The following is a 23,933-nucleotide window of genomic DNA, read 5'->3' as shown; positions in this document are numbered from 1 at the left end:
TGGAAAGTGTACCATTTTTTATGACCTACTCTCAGAAGCCTCATGGCATTCCTTTTACCAGAGTCACTAACCCGCCCAGATTAAAGCTCTTGCACTGTAGACATGGGCCCTGCAGACTGAGACGGAAGAACAACAGACCTCATCTCTTAACGAGGCAAGTATCAAAGAACGTGAAGGATAACTAACACTGCTGTAGCCATTTTCAGGGGAAAATAACATTTGCTACATCTCTCTGGACTTCTTCTTCACTCTCCCTCTCTTTTCTCCCTCTCTATTCATTACGTTCTCTGAAATTATTAGGCATTTGGGCCTTTGTAAAAATCTGTGTGTCATGTCTAACTTCTAACTCACGCTATCTTTTATTATTATTATTCTTTCCATGTATAACGTAGTATTTTTATCAGCCTTTGCCACCACGTACTATTATGTCAAATTTCATTCCCTCGATGGTTTTGTTCTTGAATGATAAACAAGGGAACAAGCATTTACTTGCAGTATTCCTGCAGGCCTTGACCTGTTGTGCCAGACATGATTATCCTTCCTGCGTTAGCCTTCTTCCCTCTGCAGTAGGTTTTGCTCTTGTTAGAAAGAGCTAGATAAAAATAATACTTGTTCTATTATTACTTTGCTGTTCTTTGGTAGAAAATATATCTCATGACTTATGTCTTATACTTCTCCTATTTGTAGTAAGTGCATGCTTGACTTCCTGAGTGGCCCTGCATGTTCTGGACGATCTTAGAATTTTCTTTTGTGTTCTGTTTTAGATTTTATGTATCAGCACACTGCCTCCTGAAATAAATCGCCAGACTCTCAACCTAAAAAATTACATTAGCCTCTTTAAACATCAGCTCAGAAAACCCTTGTTCTAAAATAAATTTACTTTTCTTTTGGGGTTTCCCCATGGGTTGTGGTATAGTCAAATGCCCGAGATAACCTTAGGGATTTTCCAACCTCATGAGTGGGTTAGACACTCAGAAATTAAAATTTTTAATTATGTGTGGCACTCCATATCTTTTTGTCTTCTTTTTTTCTAGATCATCTGGGATGTTTCAGGGCTTTTTTTGACACTTAATTTTTAGAAATGACTCTTGCCCTAATTAATGGAATATCTCTTTTCTCTTTCCTCTTACCTTGTCAAGTCCCTGAATCTACTGTAAGGCATTTGGTCATATTTTTCACCTCAGTGATCATATTTTATGTTTTTTTTTAAATGTAGCCACTGTAAAGATTCTGTGAAAATAATATGTAAACAGTAAAGACAAAAGGCAATGGAAAAAGAAGGAAGGCAAGGGCAAAAGTGTTGAAATCAAAGATTGAGTGAATTATTTAGCTCTTTCGAGTGGGCAAGAAGAGTTGCTCTTTCTTCTCTCCCAACATTCTATTCCAGCTGTACCAACTCATCAGTGTTCCCCAAGGCGCTCTGCCCTTCATGCTTATCCCTGCACGTTCAGGTTATGATGGCTAGAATGACTTTCCCTTTCCTTCTGATGAAATCTTACTCTCAGCTCAAATGCTATTTTCTCTGTATCAAATCATGGTTTCCGTTTCTAGCACATCGTTATTTTCATGTTATACTGAATAGCTATTTCTGTGTCTATCTCTCCTGCAGAGTTCCTCAGGGCTGGACCCATGTTTACTCATTTCTGTAACTCTAGTGCCAGACAAATGTTTGCTCAATTCATGTATAATAAATGACTACCTGTATGACCTTGAATAAGTGACTTAGCCTGTGTGTGCTTTCTGCATTCTAAAATGGAAATAATAATTGTATCTAATTTAACAGACTGTTTTGAGGATTAAATTAAATAATCCATGTAGAAAACAATGCCTGACACGTAATTCATGTTCAGTCAATATTAAGCTATTTTTGTTTTACCTATTTTTTAAAAATATTGCATTAATTATCAATATCTTGTAATTATAAATGGTCATGAAAATGAATGTTTCAGGGCACCTGGGTGGCTCAGTCTGTTAAGCATCTGACTCTTGATTTCAGCTCAGATCATGAACTCAATTCGTGGGGTCCTGGACTGAGGGTCCTGGGTTGTTGGGCTCCACACTGAGCACAGAGTCTACTGGTCCTTCTCCCTCTGCTCCTCACCACTTGCATGCTCCCGCTTGCTCTCTAAAATAAATAAATAAAATATTTAAAAAAAAACAAATGAGAAACTGTTTATTTCATTTTTTAAGTTTTTTTTTTCTTTTTTATCTGCCAGATGGCCTAAATGCCAACGTTAAACTAAGAGACGTGTTTACCACTACAATGAAATATCTTTCTGTAGAAAGACTGCATAGAGGCTGTTCTCTCTGTTACAAAACACCAATTTTAAATATGACATCATAAAGTGCCTAGAGGGAAAAAATACTCAGAAGAACTGCTAATACTCCTGGTCATCAGTGTACACTCTGTTTGACTCTGGGAACTCACACGTCTTTCTTGGTAGCTTTTTTATCAGCTGCCCTTTATCAAGCAAATCATCAGATATAGTTCATGGTTTAAATTTTTCACATTAAAAAATCAGAACAGATTAATTGACCTATAGTAACTTTTTACTGCCGACAACTTTCATGAATAAATAAAGCTTATGAGACACAGGCCACGACTTGTTGGTGCTGATTCTAAGAGCAGAGCACGCTTTGATGAGAACATTTCTTAAAAATAACAAAGGAATTAGAGATTCTGAAAAGCAGGATTCCAGCTTTGTTTTCTAAATTGTTAAAAAGTGGAAGAGGGGAGCATGATCCATGCACATTAAACAAATGCAGATTTTAGCCATTGGATTTGAAAGAAGTGAATTCCACTAAGTATTTTCTAACTAATAGATGTGTTCAGATAAATACTAAATGCCACATTATCCATACAATGCATTCCGAATGTTCTATGTTAAGATATCAGCTATTTTGCCAGTAATAATATTTCACAAAAAAGTCTTATATTGTGATGTGAATATGTCTGATTCCATCTTTTTTTATTTCAGTACGGTTCACCAAATACAGGGTGTAAATAAAAGTATTTTTGAGGCTTATTTATTTGGGGGGATTCCAGTAAGGAAACTTGTTTTACCATTTATTTGTATAATTCTTAGTAACAGTTATCAGACTTTCCCAAAATGGACATGTTGATTGAAAACATACTTCTGGCCAACTTCATCCAAAAAAAAAAAGAAGCATACAGAATTCAAATGGCTGAATGGTTTGGCTTTCTAGCATCATGCAATTGATCTGATTACTGACTTGTTAAATTATACGGACCAAACATTTTGTAACTCAGATCTTTCACTTATTTTAACAACTCTGGCAGATAAACCATCTGTAAACTACTTATACCCAGTATTTTCTTTTGACCAAACCCTTCTACACAAACACAAAGATTTCTTAGTAACAGACCAGATGATACAACAAAGACAAAGGGGACAGGAAAAGGAAAAAGAGAGTTGAAAAACAAATTATTAGTGTGAAGTTTTCCAACTTATAGTCTTCATCCAAATCTGCTTCATTATGGAGACCACATTTTTTAGTCGAACAGGAATAGCAGGGAAATGAAAGGGGTTGTTTTTATCAGTGAGGATGGGCTAAGTTTACGCTGTACTAACAAACAACACCCAGATCTCAGTGGCTTAACTCAAGAAAAGGCTATTGCTTATTTTTCTCAATTATGCAACATGCAGTGTGTGTCTGATGATGCACACTGCTCGTTGTAGGAGGTAATAGAGAGGACGTGACCGCTGCTTGATCCTTGAGCTGGACTCGGACAATGAAAGCCTCCTCATCTTTTCCCCTGTCCTTGGAATGAACATTCTGCCTACTGTTCCCACAGTGGGAACTGTTCCAAGGACTGAAGTGAGAGTAAGGTGCTATTGAGACCATCTGGATGGTATATGTGACCAAACCCTGTTAAGGTCCTCATAGAAACTTTCAAAATTCTGGTGGGCGGGTACAGAGATCTACTCCTCTTGTGGCTGCCCAAGTTAACCCTACATGTGTGTTCCCTTGTTTCTTCAACTGCTACCTACCAGTCTGGAGTGGTCTGCCTCTATTTCCAGTCTCTCCCTGCCCTCCACGTACAGGTTCCAGTTTGGGAACCAAGACTGCTTCAACCACTGGTACCAACCATCTGCCCACCAAGCCCCCTCTGTACTTGCTGCAGTAGGAAGATGAGAACACAAGAGGATCTCACATGATTAGATGTGTTGGCCCAGAAATGACACAGGCAACTGAATGCCTCATCCTATAAGTCATTCCACTCACAGCTCATGGGGCGGTTTTTCATTTGCCTAGAAGGACAGGAGATCCAGGCATGGCTGAAAACACTAGAAATATGCTTATCTTGGGATTCTGAACAGAACCTAGTGCAATTGTTTCCCCATAATTGTCACTGCATACCAAGGTAACTTTAATTTCGACTAAGCAAATAACTTAGTCTTAATTTGGGTCTTGCGTAAGTAGCTGGGGTATGGCTGTGCCACTATTGGAATTCAGATATGTCTGGGAAGCCTGACACTTTGGTGGCACAGGCCTACCAAGAGCTCATCTGCAAGAGCAATGGAGAGATTAGCAAGGGGGGACCCTCCCCAAGGGAGCAGAGAGTTGAGAATATCGAAAGTGTTCCAATGACATCACGAGCAGAGGAAAGTTCAAGTAGTGTTTGGCTGAATCATGCTTTTACTGAGAGCAAATGAAAGAGCTGGGCTATTAAAGACTCTTAAAGATGTGCAATTTGCTCTGCTCTGGGTAGCCATTTAGCAAATACAATGGAACCCAATGCAAGGGATCTTTCACAAACTTTGACCCTGGACAGAAATGGACAGGAAGAGAGCTGCAGAATCGGCAGGAGCTGACACTGCCTAGCAGTCAGTGTGATGCCTGGTAGAGTGGCCACAGTGCCAGGCAGCAGTGCCAGTGACCAGGAGACACAGCAGTGCCTAGAGGAGGAACACTCTGAAAGTGGCGGTACCAAGCAAAAGCGGGACATTGGCCCAGCATCTGGGGGCAGTGAAACAACCACATGATAAGGAATGAGGCCAAAGCAGAAGAGTTGGGAAAATGCATACTTATTGCAGGGTAACGGAGCAGAATTTTTGGTAGTGCCTCGCTCAGAACCACTTCACAGGCAAGAGCCATCCCCCAGAGGCTGGGCATATTAGCTGCCCAAGGTTCGTAGCTGGCTCTTATAAATGAGAGCTGCCTCCAGCCAAATGGGACTTCTCTTGCCCAGGAGATGACACCCTTCTTGAAGACAAACTGCTGTCAACACTGATGAACCCGGGTATTTAAAGGTTGGACTGCTTGCCTCGAGGTGGCATCAGCTCTGGAGCTGTTCACACCCCAGACCTCCGTGTGGAGGAAGGTCCAAAACTACATTCTAACTGAGGCTGTCTATCCTTGCTTAGCTCCATCGCTTCCATTTTCCCATTCTCTCCTTTTTTCCTCCATGAAGCTGAAGCCCCACCACAGTCTCTGCATCTAGAGAAATCACCATAAGCAATGAGGAAATGTGAGCAGAATAAAGACACTAGATTTTCCCCAAAGATGTAGCCTTTGCACTGAGATCTGCAGAGTGAAGAAAGACTTCCTCTTGTCCAAACTTTTGCTCTCATTATTGACTCAGATGAGAAAGCTCACCTCCCTCTTCAATGACAGCAAGTCTTACCCATCCTGTTAGAACCCTGAAGGCCAAAAGTTTCATGGAATCTGTCCAGATCACTCTCACCCATGGTGATATTCTCTGAAGTTTAATGCTGCTTATTGTTTGTGTTATTAATTCAGCAACTGATCCGTCAATATTGTGACCTTTCAACATCTCTTCCAATAAATTTGTTCTTCTAATAAATATTAAGCACCTACCATGCCAGACACTGGGTGACGAAAACAATTAAGACATGGTGCTGCTTCCCATGATCTGTCTTTAATACGAAGTACAGATATGCAAACCTATTACAATGTATTTTTTTGAGACAGACAGAGAGAGAGAGGGAGAGAGAGAGAGAGAGAGCAGTGGTGACAGGCAGAGAGAGAGGGAGAGGGAGAATCTTTTTTTTTTAATAATTGGAAAAAGACATTTCTTTTTCTTTTTTTTTTTTAAGATTTTATTTATTTATTTGACAGAGAGAGACAGCCAGAGAGAGAGGGAACACAAGCAGGGGGAGTGGGAGAGGAAGAAGCAGGCTCCCAGAGGAGGAGCCTGATATGGGGCTTGATCCCAGAATGCTGGGATCATGCCCTGAGCCGAAGGCAGACACTTAAGGACTGTGCCACCCAGGCGCCCCGGAGAGGGAGAATCTTAAGCAGGCTCCACACTCAGCGTGGAGCCCAAAGTGGGACTCAATCTCATGACCTGAGTTCATGACCTGAGCTGAAATCCAGAGTCAGACGCTTTATTACAATATTCTGAAGTACATGTATAATACATTGTGAGAACTGGGGATATTTTCACAAAGGCAATATTGTAACTGTGTTCTGAAAGATGATTAGAAGTTAAAGAGGGATAAAGCATTTCAGGTAAAGGTACACTCAAGAAGTTGAGATTGAGTCATTGGTTACATACCTCATGGGTTATAAGCAAGAAGAGGAGAAATAAGTGCAGAATGGAAAGTAAAATCCTAACTGGAAACGACTACTTATGCCCTGCTAAGACATTCAAGTTTTACCCAGTAGGCAAAAGGAACCAGCAGGTGTTAGTAACCGGAGGATGATGCTTGCACATATTATATTATCATCCATATTCCACAAGCCTTACCTGCTATAGCTTCAAAATCAGGCAACCTTTACTTCAAAAACCTATAAACTATCTTAGACATAAAAAATGTACAGAGTGTAACAGAATAATGACCTCTGCATGTCCCTCCCAGCTTAAAAAAAAAAAATTTCAACAGTTTCCATTACTCTCCCTCTCCTCAGATATAAATTGTCTCCTGAATCTAGTGTTTATCAATCCATCCTTTATTTCCCCCATATTTTTACTGCATATAATGTATACAAATATAATCACCTGGAAATACTCTTCTTACCTTGCCTTCCTTAATATCACATCTGCGATACTGATCCTTCAAATGTATCCACTTTCGTTGATATATAGGGTTTTACTGTGTTGATATAATGTACTTTATTTTCCTCCTATTAATATGTATTTAGTTTATTTCCAGTTAGACCATTATAAATGCTGCCATTATGCACATCCTCACACATGTTTCTTTGCATATATCTGGGAGAGAGGCATAGAAATGAAATCGCCAGGTCATTCAGTATGCATGTTTACAACTTTACTCAATATTGTCAATTGCCACTTGAAGTGTGCCAATTTTTAGCCCTGCCATCAGTACCTAAGTATCCTTACTGCCCCTCATTCTTTCCAATACTTGGTGTTATCACACTCAATGTCATTAGTATCTTACTGTGAAACTAGTATTTCATTGTGGAACTAGTTTTCATTTTCCTGACTGTGAGATTTTCTCTCCATTGCCATTTTTCTATTGGATTTTTTTTCTGATTTCTTGTCAGGTATATGTGCTACAAATACCTGTTTCAGTCTGAGGGTTTTTTTTTTTTTTGTATTTTATTTATTGTGCTTTTTTGAGACCCAGGTATTTTCATTTTAGTACGGTCAGATATGAAGGCAGTTTTTATATTTGTGCTTTTTTATTTGCTTGCTTACTAGATCCTTCCAAGTTCAAGTTCATAAAAACACTTTCTTATATTTTTACCTGTATACTCAAAGTATTATTTTTCTCATTTAGATTTTAACATTTTAGGGGCACCTGGGTAGCACAGTCATTAAGCGTCTGCCTTCAGGGAGTGATCCCGGCATTCTGGGATCGAGTCCCACGTTCAGCTCCTCCGCTGGGAGCCTGCTTCTTCCTCTCCCACTCCCCCTGTTGTGTTCCCCCTCTCTCTGGCTGTCTCTCTGTCACATAAATAAATAAAATCTTTAGAAAAAAAGATTTTAACATTTTAAATTTATTTATATCATGGGAAGTATGGACCATATTTTCTATGTGGGGTTCATGTAGATCACTAAATAATAGGTCTCTCTGCTCTTTTGGAACCAATTGAGAAAAAGAACCAAAAGTCAGATAAATGGAACCCAGAATATCATCATTACTACTAGGGAAAATAAAAGCTGATAAGAGATGATCGTTTTAGATCTGAAGCCAGATGGGCTTGCTAAGAATTTACTCCTAAATTGGATATAGTTATTGCTATGTTCCGATGTTTGTGTCCCTCCAAAATTCATGTGTTGAAATTATAACCCCTTAACATGATGGTATTAGGAGGTGGGGCCTTTGGAAGTTGATTAGGTCATGAGGGCGAGCCTTCCTAAACGGGATTAGTGACCTCATGAAAAGCTCCCTTCCACCAGGTGGGCACACAGCAAGAGCACAGCCGTCTATGAACCAGGAAGCAGGTTCTCACCAGATGCCAAACCTGCAGGTGCCTTGATCTCGAACTTTCCAGACTCCAGAATTATGAGAAATAGATTTCTAAGCCACTGACACAGGTGCAACCCTACTGGCTTCCTACTTCTGCAGCAGATCCACATGAATGAGAGCAGATAAGAATGTATCCTCGCCATGAAGACCAAGATCCAAAGAGAGCAACGAAGGAGTTGCTCAGCAAAGCATGCCCAACAACCTCTCTTGAACTCACCAACCAAAATTATCCCTACTCATTTCAAGACAGGGAGTCAGTAAGGAGTGAAAGAAGAAGACAGAAGAGTTATTTTAACTGAAGGTCCTCAGGTGGAAAGATAAGAAATGAAGGATAGAGTCTTTCCCCCTTAATAGTTAAATAACAATGTACACATAAATCCTAAAACCATGTAAACATGGAAAGGAGAGGTAGCCATGAGAGGCCATGGTGAGATTGAAAAAAACAGAGATAAGCCTTTTCAAGTTAGAAATAGTGAACTCACTTTTGAATATCTAGTTTCCAAGTCTACTGTGGCCTGGTTTATCTTGTTTTTGGATGACTACGTTTGCCTAATGTACCCTTCCCATAACTTGCTCTTCTCTCCACTTCCTGGAGTGAATTCCTGTTTCTTGCGATTATATAGTCCATAACTAGATCACAACAGATAGAGAGAAAGAGAGAGGAAGGAAACAGAGTACAAATAAACTTACATCCATGAAATACAATTACCAGACCTTTTCAGAAGATTCTAGATTATAGTTATCTTATATCCATTATTTTGTTGTAATATCATTACACATAGTAAATTTCATGTTTAATGACTCCTGTACTTTTCCCAACTTTACTTGACGTTTCAGTCAATTGTATCATATTTTAAAAATGTAAATGAAATATTTTAATGTAAAAAATAATATAAGCAGAAAAAAGCAGATAGATATGTATATATGTAAATTAAATGGAAAAGACAAGTATAATAATAAAATCCAGATTTTATTTTATTTTTTAAAATTTCTACAGAAGTGTAAGTTTGGATTCACTTTTGGGGACAAATTATGCCTTTAATTAAAGAAAAACATTTAAATGGTACTTTTGGTTATGCAAAGGTAAAAGACAAACTTTAGTGTGGAGTGACCCCCCCTTATGAAAATGGGGGGAAAACAGATAAGGTAAAATTTTCCAACCAAAATGTATTCTTGGAGAAAAATCTCTTTAAAGCTACATTTTGTGGACAGAGTGATTTGGACTAGTACTAGATGTCTGGAAAAGCTGGGGAAAATCCTTCTACCCAAAGTGTGACAACACAATTTATATTCTACATATAATAATACATAGAATATGAGATGGTAGTGTCCAGAACACAATCATTCTAGGTATCACCTCTATGAGCAGGTCTGCTACAAAAATAATCAGGATAAATGGATACTGTAATATTTTACTTCTCAAAAGAGTTAAAATGTCAAAAACAACAAAAGAGCCAAGATGTCAAAAAAAAAAAATCAATCTATTTTAAAAGGTGGATAAGAACACTTGACCCAGTGTCTCTCAAGCTCATGAGTAAATTTCTACATAAAAGTGTTAATTGATAAAAAGATAATATATCACCAACAACCAGATTTATTCTAGGAATGCAGGGGTGTCTTAACATTGAAAAATCAATTAGTACTGATAACACGTGAGCAGAAATAAAGAAGAAAAATTGCGTGGTCATCTTGATATATGCAAAGAAAATATTTCAAACAGTTCAACATCCATTCTCAATAAAAACTCGAAACAAACTGGGTAAAGAATGGACCTTTCTCAATTGGATAAAGTATTTATGAGATTTTTATAACAAAATTACCACTTCATGGTGAAATGCTAAATAATTTCCTCTGAGATCAGTGATAAGTCTGTTCTTATTACTTATCTGCTATTGCCACATTTACTCACTACTGTGCTACAAGTTACCAAATAAGGTATTAAAAATAAAAGCCAAAAAAATAAAAAGTCAGATATAAAACTGTCATTATTTTCAGGTGACTTGGTAGTACACGCAGAAAATGGCAAAACAAAACCAAACAAAAGCAATCTACACTCAAACCATTTGAATTTAAAAGTAAATTGAATAAGATCTCTAGATACAAGCTCAGTGTACAGAATCAACTTCATTTGATCTTCCAAAATGAAAACTGGAACATAAAAATTAAAAAAAAATTATAATAACACCTAAGAAACAACTTCACTAGGAATAAATCTCAAAAACAATATGAAAGTACAAATCATAACCGAGAGACATCAGAGTGAATGTAAACAGATGTAGGGGTATACCATGGTCATGAATTGTAAACCTCATTATTGTATGAATATAAATTCTCTCCAAATTGATCCATAAATACAATACAAATTTCAGTACTTTTTTTGATATAAGTTGAAAAATTTATTCTAAAATTCTCATCAAAATGAAAAAAGCTACAAATAGCCAAGACAAACTGGAAGAAGAACAAAGCTGGAAAAATTACACTAACAGATTGCTAGACAATAAAAATTTGTAGTAATAAAATACTGTAGTTTTGGAACAAAGACAAATAGACCAGTGGATCAAAACTGAAAATCTGGAAATAGAGATATAGATATTCAGAAACTGATCTATCTATCTATCTTCAGATTTTCTATCTCTAAATATCATCTATCTCTATCTATCTCTATCTATATATAAGTATATATAGATATATATCAATAGATATAGATATATCTATATTGATAGAGTCATCTGAATGACAAAATGACATTGTAGAGCAGGAGGGAAAAGAAAGAGTTTTCCAGAAAAAGAGGACTTTTCAATATGGGTGCTGGGTCAACTGGACATCCATATGAAGAAAAGTTTTTGATCTCAGTCTCACACCATACCCAACAATAAACTCAGTTGGACTGTAGATCTACATGTGAAATATAAAACAGCAAAGTTTTCATAAGAAAATGAAAATATCTTCATGACCAAAGGTAGGCAAGAAACTTAAATAAGATTCTAAAAAGGCTAAAGAAAAGGGGAAAAAATGATAAAAATTGGACCATGCTAAAACAAACAATTTCTACTCTTCAAAAGAAAAAAAAATCTTTAAAAGATTAAAAGGGTAAACTATATAGCACATATAAAAATAAATTTTTTTACTAAGAATGTATATAAAGAAAATATAAGTAACTTCTACAAACCAGTAAGAAAAGTATAAACACCACAATAGAAAGGTAAGCAAAGAAAACGTCACAAGAGAAACTTAGAATGGCATCTAACCATAGAAGAAGGAGCTTTAATAGTCTCATATAAATATGTGTTAAAACTGAAAAGAGATATACTGCACACTCACCAACATAATAAATCTTAAAAATAAATTTGGTAATACTAAATGTTGGAGAGGAAAGTAATCAAATGGTGCTCTTGACAGGAATTACTAGTGACTGAATTCACATATGCAAATACTCTGCAATACCATTCTTAGACATGCACCCAACAGAAGGGCACACAGGTGTTTACCAGAAGACAATGACAGTGTTCAAGGCCGCACTATTTGTCATAGCTCCCAACTGGGAATATTAAATGCCTATAACAGTAGAATAGAAGAATAAATTATGACATATTGACACAACAGATTACTACACAGTGATGAGAATAAAAGGATAACTGAAGTCACAACACAGATGGTTCCCACAGGCACCCTTGAAGCGCAAGAATCAGACACGAAACAATCCTTGCTGCGTGAGTCTACTTACATCAAGTTTAAAAAAAAAAAATCAGGATAGTGGTCATTCCTGAAAGCTAATGGTTGGAAGGGAGAAAGAAGAAATCTTCTGGGTGCAAATCATGGTTTGTTTCCTCATCTGGGTGCAGGTTCCATGTAGAAATCACCATTTTGTGAAAACAAACAAACAAACAAGCTGTATCTGTGATTTGTGTATTTTCCTATATGCATTTTACACTCCAATAAAAAGTTAACTTCTAAGTTTTTCCAAAGATCCATATTTGAGCAATTCTAAATACTGATACAATGATTCAGAGTTAAATATTTCTTTTGGAAAATCTTTTGGAAATGCCCTCACTTTCAATGAGGAACAGAAACTTCCTGCTGTAAGCATTCTTTTTGGCCAAGTATTCCACAACGAATATGAAATGCCAGTCCACATGTGAATTCAATATAACCGAGTGACGATGGACTCTAGGCACTGGGAAGTTTCAGAATATTATTTTTTATCTGAAGGTCTCAGTGTTGACTTTTGCTTTACCATTTCCTAAACGGAAATTTATAAGTGCACACGCATGCCTGGAGCACGCTCAACCCTCTGATTTACAAGGACCAGATTCCTTGGAGAGAGATCATCCTTTACTATCCCAGCAGTTCTGAGAGTCTTACGCTCCTACCTAGCTCTCCCCATGGATGGTTTTTCAGTGCTTACTAATATAATTCCTTATAGTCTTAAAATTGATGTAAAGATGACTTGTCCCTTTCTTTATTTTATTAGTATATTTGTTATCTGGAGCTATATGTGAGAAGTTTGAAAGTACAATTTGTTGTTTTTAAATCTAAGTTAATTGAAAATGGTATAATGAGCTATTTACTCAATATTCTCTTAAAGGGAGCCAACAAAGTTCTTGTTAGTTACGCGTCAACTTAAAAACTGACTAAATCTTTTGATGGACAGAAAATGAGACATCAAGGAAAGTAGTTACGGTTGGAGCACCTCACTAGTCTAGGGGAAGTCTCACCTGACTCTATTCCAAGCATAGTAGGTAAGCTTAGCTAACTCAGAATGAGCAAGAATGTTCTGTAGAAAGATGAAATTTTCTTTTTGCATGTCATTACTTGGCTCCAAGTTGAATTCAGACTGGGTTTTCAGCATCTTGTAACATCCTTACAAAATAGATAAAGCCCAAGACAGCATTTAAAGACAATGTTTCAACATTCTACATATTTTATAAAAAGGCTCCAACGTTGCAATAGCTCTTCTACATATTTTGGGTATAACTGGTTAGTAAAAGGCACTGAAAGTTTGGGGGTTTTTTGTGGTGGTTATGGGATTCCTTAACCTTAAATCTTATGTGAGTAAATCGGAAATTATGCAATATTTCCTTGGTCTTTTGTGATTTGAAATCTGTTTTTAAAGACCCACCTGCTAAAACTATTTCTGAGGCACTCTAATGCAAAGTAGAAAATCATAAATTATCTCTTTTTATCTGTGTATTTTAGTGAATCATAAAGGCAATTATTTTCTTCTTATAACACTTAAACACTAGCATATGAAATATTTCATTAACTTTAAAGGAACTATGTACAAAGGGAACTGATTTAGCCTGTATTCATGCAAAATATTTCTACAGTTCATAAAGAAACTTCTCCTGGGAAGGACTACTCAGTCCAAGCAGTGGGTATATAACAAAGGATAGTCATTCAACACCTGATCATGTCCCCTGTACAGAAATAAAAGTGAGTAAACTACAGTCTATTTCCTTGGGGGGGAGACAGATGTGCAAATAATTAAGTATAGTACATTAACACGAGGCTGTGGATGTGCAGATACAAAGTGCAGTGAGAAATATAAACCTCTGGGACAGCAGGAAATCTCACAGTGTCACTCCAAGTGATTGAAATCTCAGGGAGTTTTACCTGGGACTTGAGATCCCCCCCCCCCCGCCACCGATTCTCCTTGGGGCCTTTCCCAGCACAATGAAGTGCACTCCTACCTCTGGGCTGGTCCCCAGAACAACTTGATTATTGAAGCCTCCCGCTTCTACCTGTATTTGCAGCAGACATTCCAGGAGACCTCAAAGCAGATTAATTGACAGGTATTATGCGCCTGAGTTATCACCTCAATTCATTCTTAGGGGAAATTACCGTGTGACTTAAAGGGGTTTACAGAGCCAGAAATAGATGAGGTTTTTTTTTTTTTTTTCTTATATTAAAATTCAGGGCAATGGAGTACATTAAATTGCATCTTTCTTTCACAACTTTTGTCCAGCATGACATTCAAGAAACCCTTTGATCTAATTCAAAAGTGAATGGTACATTGAGATACAATGTTCCCACTAGCTGGTAGCTCTCAAGGCTTTCGTCTCGGAGTAACCATAGAGGAACCGAGGTCAATTTAGCTGAGGACATTCTATGAATGCATTCACGATCTATTCCCCTATTAGAATTAAGAGTTAGTTCTTATATTTAGAAGGGCACAAAAGCTAAAGAAACACACATATTTGTAAATGTATAAATATATAACTCCCATTCAGTGACCACTTTTTGATATACAAAATGCTGAGATAGAATGCCTCATTTTATCTTACCTACATAATAAGAATTCTTCCGCTTTACAGTTGGAAAATGAGGTGCAGAGAGGTTCCATAATTTACCTTACTCACAACGATAGTAAATAGCATATCTTGGATTTGAGTTGAGTCCTCTTTGGCTATAAGAACAACCACTATGGACTCTGAAAAACAAACTGAGGGCTTCAGAGGGGAGGGGCGTGGGGGACTGGGATAGGCTGGTGATGGGTAGTAAGGAGGGCACGTATTGCATGGCACACTGGATGTTATACGCAACTAATGAATCATCGAACTTTACAGCAAAAACCAGGAATGTACTGTATGGTGACTAGCATAATATAATAAAAATATTATTATGAAAAAAAAAAAAACCACATGCTCTTGCCTAAGTAGAGATATATTGTAGAGTCTGAGACAGAGTTTCTCTTACTGAGACCAATAGATGAGTGGCATCAGAATTACCTGGGCTGCCTGTAAGAATACAGAGTCCTGAATTCCACCCCAGACCAACCGTAATTTAACCAACTGCTCAACTAATTCTTACCCAAAGTTAAAATTTGTGACTGCTGCCTCAACTAAATATATTTCTTTCATAGTTACTCAAAACATTTAAATTTAGCTCACTGCATTTGTTGAGATGACTGGCCCCTTGGCCTACCTCTCTTCTTTTCCAGAGCAGCAAATACATATGTTATTTAAAGATTCCCAAATGGCAAACTGTTTAATAATCATTATTCACATGACAACTCTTGGATACACAAGCAAAATTCTAGTAGAAGCTTTCCTTCAAAATATTTTCAGTTATTATTTACTAAAAACTAGAATAGGTGGTCTAAAGAACACAGATAATCCTCCTGGATATTTGCCAGTTATTTATTTTTTTTTTGAACAAAGTGGACTTTAATTGCCAAAGATGGCATCAGGTTAAGCCTAAACATACCTCAAATGCCTATTTGGGCCTTCATATACTATTACCTAGATTTAAAACAAACCTGTGTATGTGAATATCCCTTTCTGGGCAATGTGGCTCCTTGAAGCCCTGGGACAGTACCTATTTTCCCAGAAATGTGGGACAAGGAGGCTTCTATTAACAGTATTCTGAAATAAGTTGTGGTAGGTCTACCCCAGCACTGTTGCTTTTACCATGCCGAATTTTGATTGGAAGGAAACAAATTCAGGAGGAGCAAACCAGACCCATGAATTTTTAAAAAAAACAACAAATAATTGAGGAAGCCCACTCATTCATAAACTATTACTGAGTGATTATCATGTGCCTGGCACAGTGTTAAATACTAGGTCTAATATTACTAACTCCGTGAAGCCCTCGTTCAGACAGTGCACTGGGGCCCTAAAGAAATATGTTTCACCATCCTTTTGTCAGAAAGTTTATGAGAAGATTAATAACACAAAATTTATACATATGAAATCATTATAAAATAATTGTGTTCAGCTTAAACATACTTGAATAGAAGAGTTGAAAGAGAGAAACTTACTATGTTTCAAATGTTGGGTACATCAGTGATTGAATGTTTTACACATATTATTTTTATTTTCATACAAATAGTGTGAGCTGAATATTACAACTCATATTTTTTAATGAAATCATATCAGGTAATAATAAGTAGTGATTTATATATATATAATCATTACAATCAATACTTAGTAGTTGCAGCTATCGCATTCTTCTTCCAAACATCCAGCCAAGTAAGATGTGGAGTTGGATTTTAAATCCAGTTTGTTATTTCCCAAATATACCTATGTTCTTTCTGCTGAACCACAATCTGTCTCTTCCTCCCAGACAAGAAGGGAGAGGAGACTAACGTGGCTTGAAGTACTCAGTAATCTTCATAGAAGCAGGAAGGAATACCACTGAATATCAAATTGGACTTTGAACTCTGGAGCTCTCATGAACAGTAAATATCCTCTCCCTCCAAAATAACTAAATAAATTGGTAGGTAAGTAGTAGGTAGATGGATAGATAGATAGAGCCACCCCAGGGCCAGAATAGTGCGGATCTTCATACCATTCTTGTGAAGGAAACCCTGCAGCGAGTGCTGACTGAACTACTCCCTGTGAAGAAAGGATTACTTCAGGATTCCGCAGTCTGGGTGCAGTGAGATAAAAGGAGACAGCCACAGGCTTAGGGACACTTCAAAGCACTGCTTCCAGCCATGTAGGGCAGCTGGAACTTCTGGAAAACAATAGCAGGAGATGAAGCAGCTTGGCATGCAGATTGAGCAATAGGGTAAGGGCTTTGGCAAGGACACTAACGAGTTCCGCAAGAAGTGACTACAGCTGAAACTTCGAGAAAAGGAGTCTCATGGGCACCGGTCGAAAGGCGTGTTCACCATTCCTACTTTGATCTGTTGAGTCACCCGCAGAACTTCCCACAAAACAGTTAGTACCCCGCTGCCCTCTATTCTAGTAAGAGGCATAGGAACATGTGACCAAGTCACAGAATTTGGGAAATGATAACCATTGCCCATGTACAGAAAACTTATAAAACCATGGTATGCACACTGATTGCTTAGCATGTGAGAAAACTGAGACACGGAGAAAGTAAACGTGTTGTGTGGCTTCACAGGCTACTCCGTGAGCACTTGGCTTATAATTCCAGTCTCTGTTCTACTCACCTCCCGGGCTCTCGACACTGTTCATCTGTTACTCTCCTGGCCAGAGAACTCGATGTTCTGGTTTAATAAAGAAAAGACATGAGATGGTTAAAGCTAGGTCCAGAAAATGACCATATTTCTAATTTTCAGAAACAAAGAACAAAGTTACCCTGAACCCTAAAATTGCCTTGAATCGAATGGAAGTCTCTATGATTTTGCAGAATACCCCACAGGCCGTCTTCCCAGATGATCAGAGGTCCATAGGGGTTGGTCCATATCCTTCCCATGTGATGACCAGTGCAATAAATAATTCTAATATTGCCATATTTAAAGGCTTAGAAATTATTTTAATTGAATTCGTCTTGAAAAGAAGATGAAAACTAAATATTTTTCTATATATTTTGTTACTTCTTCAGTTCTTTAAACGTTACTCTTCCAGGGAGGCTTTCCTTGGATCCCACTTCAAAACTGCAAACCCACATGCCACACTACCCGCCCCTCAGGCACGTGTGGGTCTATGTTTCTTTTTTGTCTCCAAGGCAATTAACACAGCCTTACAAATGATCACTTGCTCTTTGGCGTTCCCTCAATTAGAATGGAAACTTTATGAGGGCACAAATTGCTCTGTACCCCCAGTAGCTGAGAACACAGTATATTAAAGAACTTAGCAATATTTGTTGAATGAATATAAAAATATAAAAAAGATAAGTTTAAAAAGGTCCAGTGAGACAATGCCTGAAGTTAAAAATAAACACATTCAGTGTATCTTTAAAAAATTACACATGAAATTTCCTGGCCTCCTACAGACTGAACATTTGGAATCTAAATAAATTTTATATAAATGTCTTGAGCTTTTGCTTTCCTTCAGTATATTTATTACCATGTAAGGGGCAGGCTCTGATAGCAAAAAAAGAAAAAAAAAAAGAAAAAAGGTAATGGCTAATGACGAATCTAAAAGAGCAATTTGATATGGTTTTTTTAAGCAAGTAACTTTTATAACAGTAAGGAAATGAAACAAATTCAAACAAATTCATCACTTGTGTTGACTTAAAATTTGAGTTTTATTTCATGTTTTTTCTTCATGGATGTATGAGAGATTCTGCTTTTCCTAGATGACATTATCAAACTTTCTAGAAGCCATCAGATCTTCTATCAATTTCTTTGACAAGATTTATTGTTCTTCTTTCAGACATAAGAGAGAATACTGAACAACCTAGAACCACCTCGGTATAGTTGGTCTGCGTGACTGCGTGGCTCTGTTTAGAAATTGCATTTTAAAACAAGGACACTATGGAAAGAAACCGGGGTGCATTCTGCGCCCTTCTGGTCAACAGGATCCAGGTCCCATGGCATGTTTCTCAGTTTACCCCAGCCCCCATCCAGAAATTCTGGGCCACCTTTGTTATCCAGCTCTGTGGTCTCAAAAAACTCATTTTCAAAACATCTCAGCTACAAACTACAGCTAAACAAAATATCTCCTGTGAATCCAGCCAGACTCAGAATCATCGAATGTACATGAATTACAACACAGGTCTGGGACCCCAGAACATTCTAATGTCAACAGGTGGAGTTGGTGGGCTGGGGTGGGGAGGGGCGGGGTACTCCTATTATGTCTTGCCCACCCCTTCATTTCTTTGACGACTGGTTGAGACCAAACATGCTTCTCAGGGTTGGTGTTCCTTTATCCATACAGTGTGTTTGGGGGCTTGCAGCTGAAGGCAATGTAGAGCTATGGCAGGCAGAATTCTTAGTATTTTCTATTAAGGCATTAAGGAGGGCAGGCGATGTGATGAGCACTGGGTGTTATATGCAACTAATGTTTCATTGAATATTCTATCAAAAACTAATGCTGTTAGCTAATTGAATTTAAATTAAAAAAGAAATATATATAATTTAAAGATTCTCTGCCAATTGGATTTATTCTAAGAGCAAAATCTAGCTAATATAAGTTACCCTTAATATTGGTCCTAGAAATAAAAATGCAATTCCCCTAATTCTAATAGTTTAGGGAGTTAGCTGCAAAGGTAGCTGGGGAGAACTTTATCCTCATCAGAAATCTGAACTGAAGAAGTGGACTCACTGCACAATTGTTTCATCAAGCTTATTGTAAGCATCATTCTTTTCAGAAGCCATTCTAAATGAAAAAGAATCATGTGTAAAAAAGTCCTCATAAAATGGCTAAATGCAAAACCTGTGCTACTAGAAAAATATTGATGAGCTGTATACATTTTAATAGGCAGTCTGATAAGCCCAGTTGTTATATATAAATCATTGAATAAACATACAAATAGAGAATTAATCTATAATTTTAGTCCCTCCCCCAAATCAAACTTTTTATTTAAATTTTCTTTTACTAAAGTGGGGGTTTGATCAAAGAAGAGTCTTATTGACAATGGAGTGGCTGTCACCTATAGTAACATCAGGGGAAAAGAGTCTGTCTCTGCCTGTTTGCTTCGTCCTGGAGAACCATTCAAAGTCAGGGATGGCAGTGGTTGTCACCGAAATAGCCCCTTTTGTGGACCAAGTTTACTTCTCATTCTGGGTCTGTGGACTTCAGTGGCAACATGAGCTCTTACTGGTGAACTTGGCTGGTACCAGGGTGGCAAGACCACCAATGTGACAAGGCTGAACAGAGGACATGTGATGGTGTGTGCCTAACAGTGATGCCTTTATTAGCACTACCATACCTCAGTCAGAAAAAGTGTGTGTAGGGGGCTTTTGGTCAGAATATGATTTTCCTGTATTTTTCCTCACTGTAATAGTGACCAGGGCTTCTCCTTCGAATAATTGAGCATTCTTTGGAGTTACGCATGGGTAGAAAGACACTGTCAAAAAAAGGTGATCTATAGACCTTATATTAATTGATTTTAATATAAAGAATATAGTCTAGAGTCTCCTGAATGACCTAGCTATACAATCATATCATCATTTTAAAAAAAGTTTTATATCTTCTTTACCAGTATTTATGACAGGTTTTATATTTTCTTTGCCTATTGTATTAGCCATGTTCTCGTATGACACTCAAATAAGAGAGATATTGACAATCCCTGTCTAGTGTCTGATTTTATTTAAGTAGTTTAGGTGAATCATCGTATAAATGATATTAATCATTAGTATTTGTGAATTTTTGTTTACAGTTTTTTATGTGACAAACACAAGATCAGGTTTATGCACACATGTTCAATGGACATAATAAAAATGTGTATTCTCTATTTGAAGTGCATAAGCTCTGTCAAGCTTATGGATTGTACTAGTAAATTTCATGATGGCCTTCCTGACTGTTTACCTATTAGAAATATCCTCTTATGAAGAATTATTAGAAGAATTTAATATGATGCCTTTATATGAAATAAAATATATAGGTCAATAGATAATTTAAAATGAAACATAATAAACAAGAACAATACTTTGTATTTTTAGAATTTTACTGAAATAACGTAAAACAAGATGAGAATAAAGTGAAAGCCACGCTATGTTTGTGAATGGAAAATTTAATGTCATTCAAGATTTCATTTTCTCTGAACTAATGTATCAGTTTAATGTTATTTCAGTTAGATTTGCAGCAGGTTTTCTTTTTTCAATTGAGATCTATTTGGGAAAAACAATTCAGACATTGATCTTTGGTGTATTACTTCTCAATTGCAAATGGCAGATGAAACTTTTAAAGTGCTTTCAAAATTCACTTTATGAATAATACACTCAGAGGCCTTTGAGAGAGATTACAGACATACGTGTTCAGCACAAACTGAAATAGGAAAAAAAAATAAAAGTAGTGTTGTATACTATAGACAGGTATTGAACTGTACCAAGAATAACTCCTCAGCTAATGCTGGGACTTTGTATTTGGGCCAAACATCTGCACTTTAAATCCCTTATGTGATTAATTTTTCTCTGGGTAACTCCTTAATCTCTTAGGTAAATATATCTCAGTGAGGCTTGTCCCACAGTCATCGGCCATGTCTGAATCCTGAACTAAACACGGTTTAGCCTTAAAGACGGTCACCAGGTACAGTGACTTACGATAAATCATCTATAATCCTTTTCAATCGTGAGTTAAAGCTGGCCTTTGATGATCAACAGCAGTCAGGACTGGTTATTAATAGGCTTCTCCTCCATCCTTTCCAAGTCTAACAAAAGGCCCATTGTTGTGCTTAGGAAAATTCAGCACTGCGTAAGGTCTCAGTAAATCACATTTTAGGGATGACAGGGAAAAAAAAGGAAAGAAGTACATTTTGAATAATTGAAAGTTAAAACACAGAAGAGACGAAACAAACACCTTGCAAACGACATTCTGGAATGTTTCAGGAGTCTGGAAAAGGAGAAACAGTGAATCTAAAATAATGTCTGATAAGTAGTTTAGACACATATAAAAAAAAAAAGTAGTTACAAAGTTTTTTCTTTCCATGAAAGGTCAGATCCCATTTCAAAACAGACATACTACTTGGGTAAAATTATAAGGGTCATCAAAAACTAAAAATGAGCTTAAAGCTCTATGGAGAACGTTGTCTTAATTTACCCAAAATGTGCATTTTTAAAAATTTGTACATAATTTGCTTATGAGAGCTAAATGAAGAAGACAATGAGAGTAGACAGCTGACTTGGCGTTTAGTCAGCAAGTTATTCCTCAGAGTTTTGAGAGAAATCAGTGTTTAATATCCCCAGTGTGTGGACACAGACTGATTTTATAGACTGTCCCTCCTGGAGTGGGGGGGGAGTAAAGAAGAGTGGCCAGGGTTCTCATGGTCTGCACTCCCAAGCAGCCCATCTCACTCTCCTTTGGTGCATGGAAAATCATGGAAAGAGAAAAGTAAGGAAATCTATTTCTTAGCACTCCTGAGTTCTCCCATTTAAGGCAGAGGCAGAGGCAGAGGAAAGACATGATAAAGTTCTGTTACTCAACACTTCCATGTGCTCAACGGTCCAGAGAACTGAAAGCCTGCTTGCCTTCCTGGCATCCAGAAGCTTCATGCAAATTGCAAGGCTTGGTCTTAGTCCGTAGTCCATGCAGACCAAAGAGACACTCTGGTAAGACTTGTAACAAGAACACGCAGCTACTGCTTTTCACTCAAATTAAAGAAAATATTGGGGATGGTGTTTAGAAAGATAATTATTTCTTTTTCGCATTTAGATGTGTTTGCATCAATAATTCCTCCAAATACTGTCTCTTCTTTGTATCTGTTATGAGGCAACTGGGTAATTGAAATGTCAACTAGCATTTTTCCAGCGTAGTGCTTTCTTAGAGTACATTACTCCCTCACTTACACTCAGAAGCAGGGCAGAAAGCCACTGCTGCCCAGAGCGCCACATCACCACGGCTCAGGGAACAGGCAGGCATGTGGCCCCCAGCTTGGGGTCTCACAGCACAGCCACCACTGCTAGTCACTCTCAGAAGAGTGCTTTATCTGTTAGCGAATTTCACCTCGAAATTCCTATTTCTGGCTTCTCTTGAAAAAAAATCTGAACACTCTGCAACACTAAGCCTGCATCCATTTGGCCTCATAAGAATGTTCATCTGCAAAATGAAACCCTGACAGATCTAATGCAATCTACGTCACACCAGCTGACGTCATCGGTTCTACCATGGGGGAATCTCTCTCTGAGTGAATATGAAGTCATTTGTTCAGCAGCAAGCATGTATCGAATGAATATGCCGCACTGCCTGTGACTTATGTGGGAGACATTCAGGGGTGCTTCCTCTGTGATCGAGAAGGTGAAACAATTGTACGGTGCACTTGTGAAAGACAGAAAACAAAAACCTTGCCTGAACTGCCACAGTGATTATAGTACAAACCACATCGGTTATTTAGCTCTTAATTTGAACTGTCTCATGCCTTCTGGTCCTCTTCCCTGTATATTTATCTTGTCTCCCCAATGAAAGAGCAGCTTATCAAGGGTCAAGATGCTTGTCTTTCACGTCTTTATGATTGCCCATGGTGTTTTGTACACAGTAATAACGCCATAAATGCACACTCATTCATGTAAAATGTTATCTGAAGCAGAAATTTCCCAATATCCTTCAACAGTAATGATGTTGCAATGTCTAAGACCATCTTCCTCTCCCCTCTCTTCCTTTATAGGAATAATGCTAGGCTGAATCACACAAAGCAATGCCAACTAATTTTTCTAGATGTGTTTTCTATTGGCTACTCTCCCTCAAATCACAAGCAAGGCTCCTTTGAAGCAGGCCCTGCCAGAGACACAATAACCATCAGGCTGTCATGCTGATAAGTATGTAGCCCTGGAACCCAGCACTGGTTACTGGCACTTACATGTTCACACCAGGCGCTGCCAAACCACATGGACTCCAGTCCAAGGAGCTTCCTCTCCATACGGGGCAGGCTGGCAGGCTGCTCATGCAAGGGGATGAACCGAGAACCCTGAAGGCAAGTAACAAACTGCCTCTTCTTGGCATACACCATAGGCCCAGATGGGTCCAAGCTGATTCCACAACACAGATAATGATCTAAAGTGAATGCACCAGACTCTTCTCTTATAAAAGCAGCCATCAATAACACATCAAAGTAGACTAAGTTGAAATGGAAATTTGAATGCTGGTTCCATGGATTTGGGTAATATGTGACCATGATGCCGTAACTATGCACAATGAGGTGGGCAAGCGCGCATCAGAA

This window comes from Ailuropoda melanoleuca, chromosome 1, assembly GCF_002007445.2.
Source record: "Ailuropoda melanoleuca isolate Jingjing chromosome 1, ASM200744v2, whole genome shotgun sequence".
NCBI classification, from domain to species: Eukaryota; Metazoa; Chordata; class Mammalia; order Carnivora; family Ursidae; genus Ailuropoda; species Ailuropoda melanoleuca.
The sequence above is the reverse complement of the archived record's forward strand: the minus strand, read 5'-3'. Positions refer to the sequence as shown.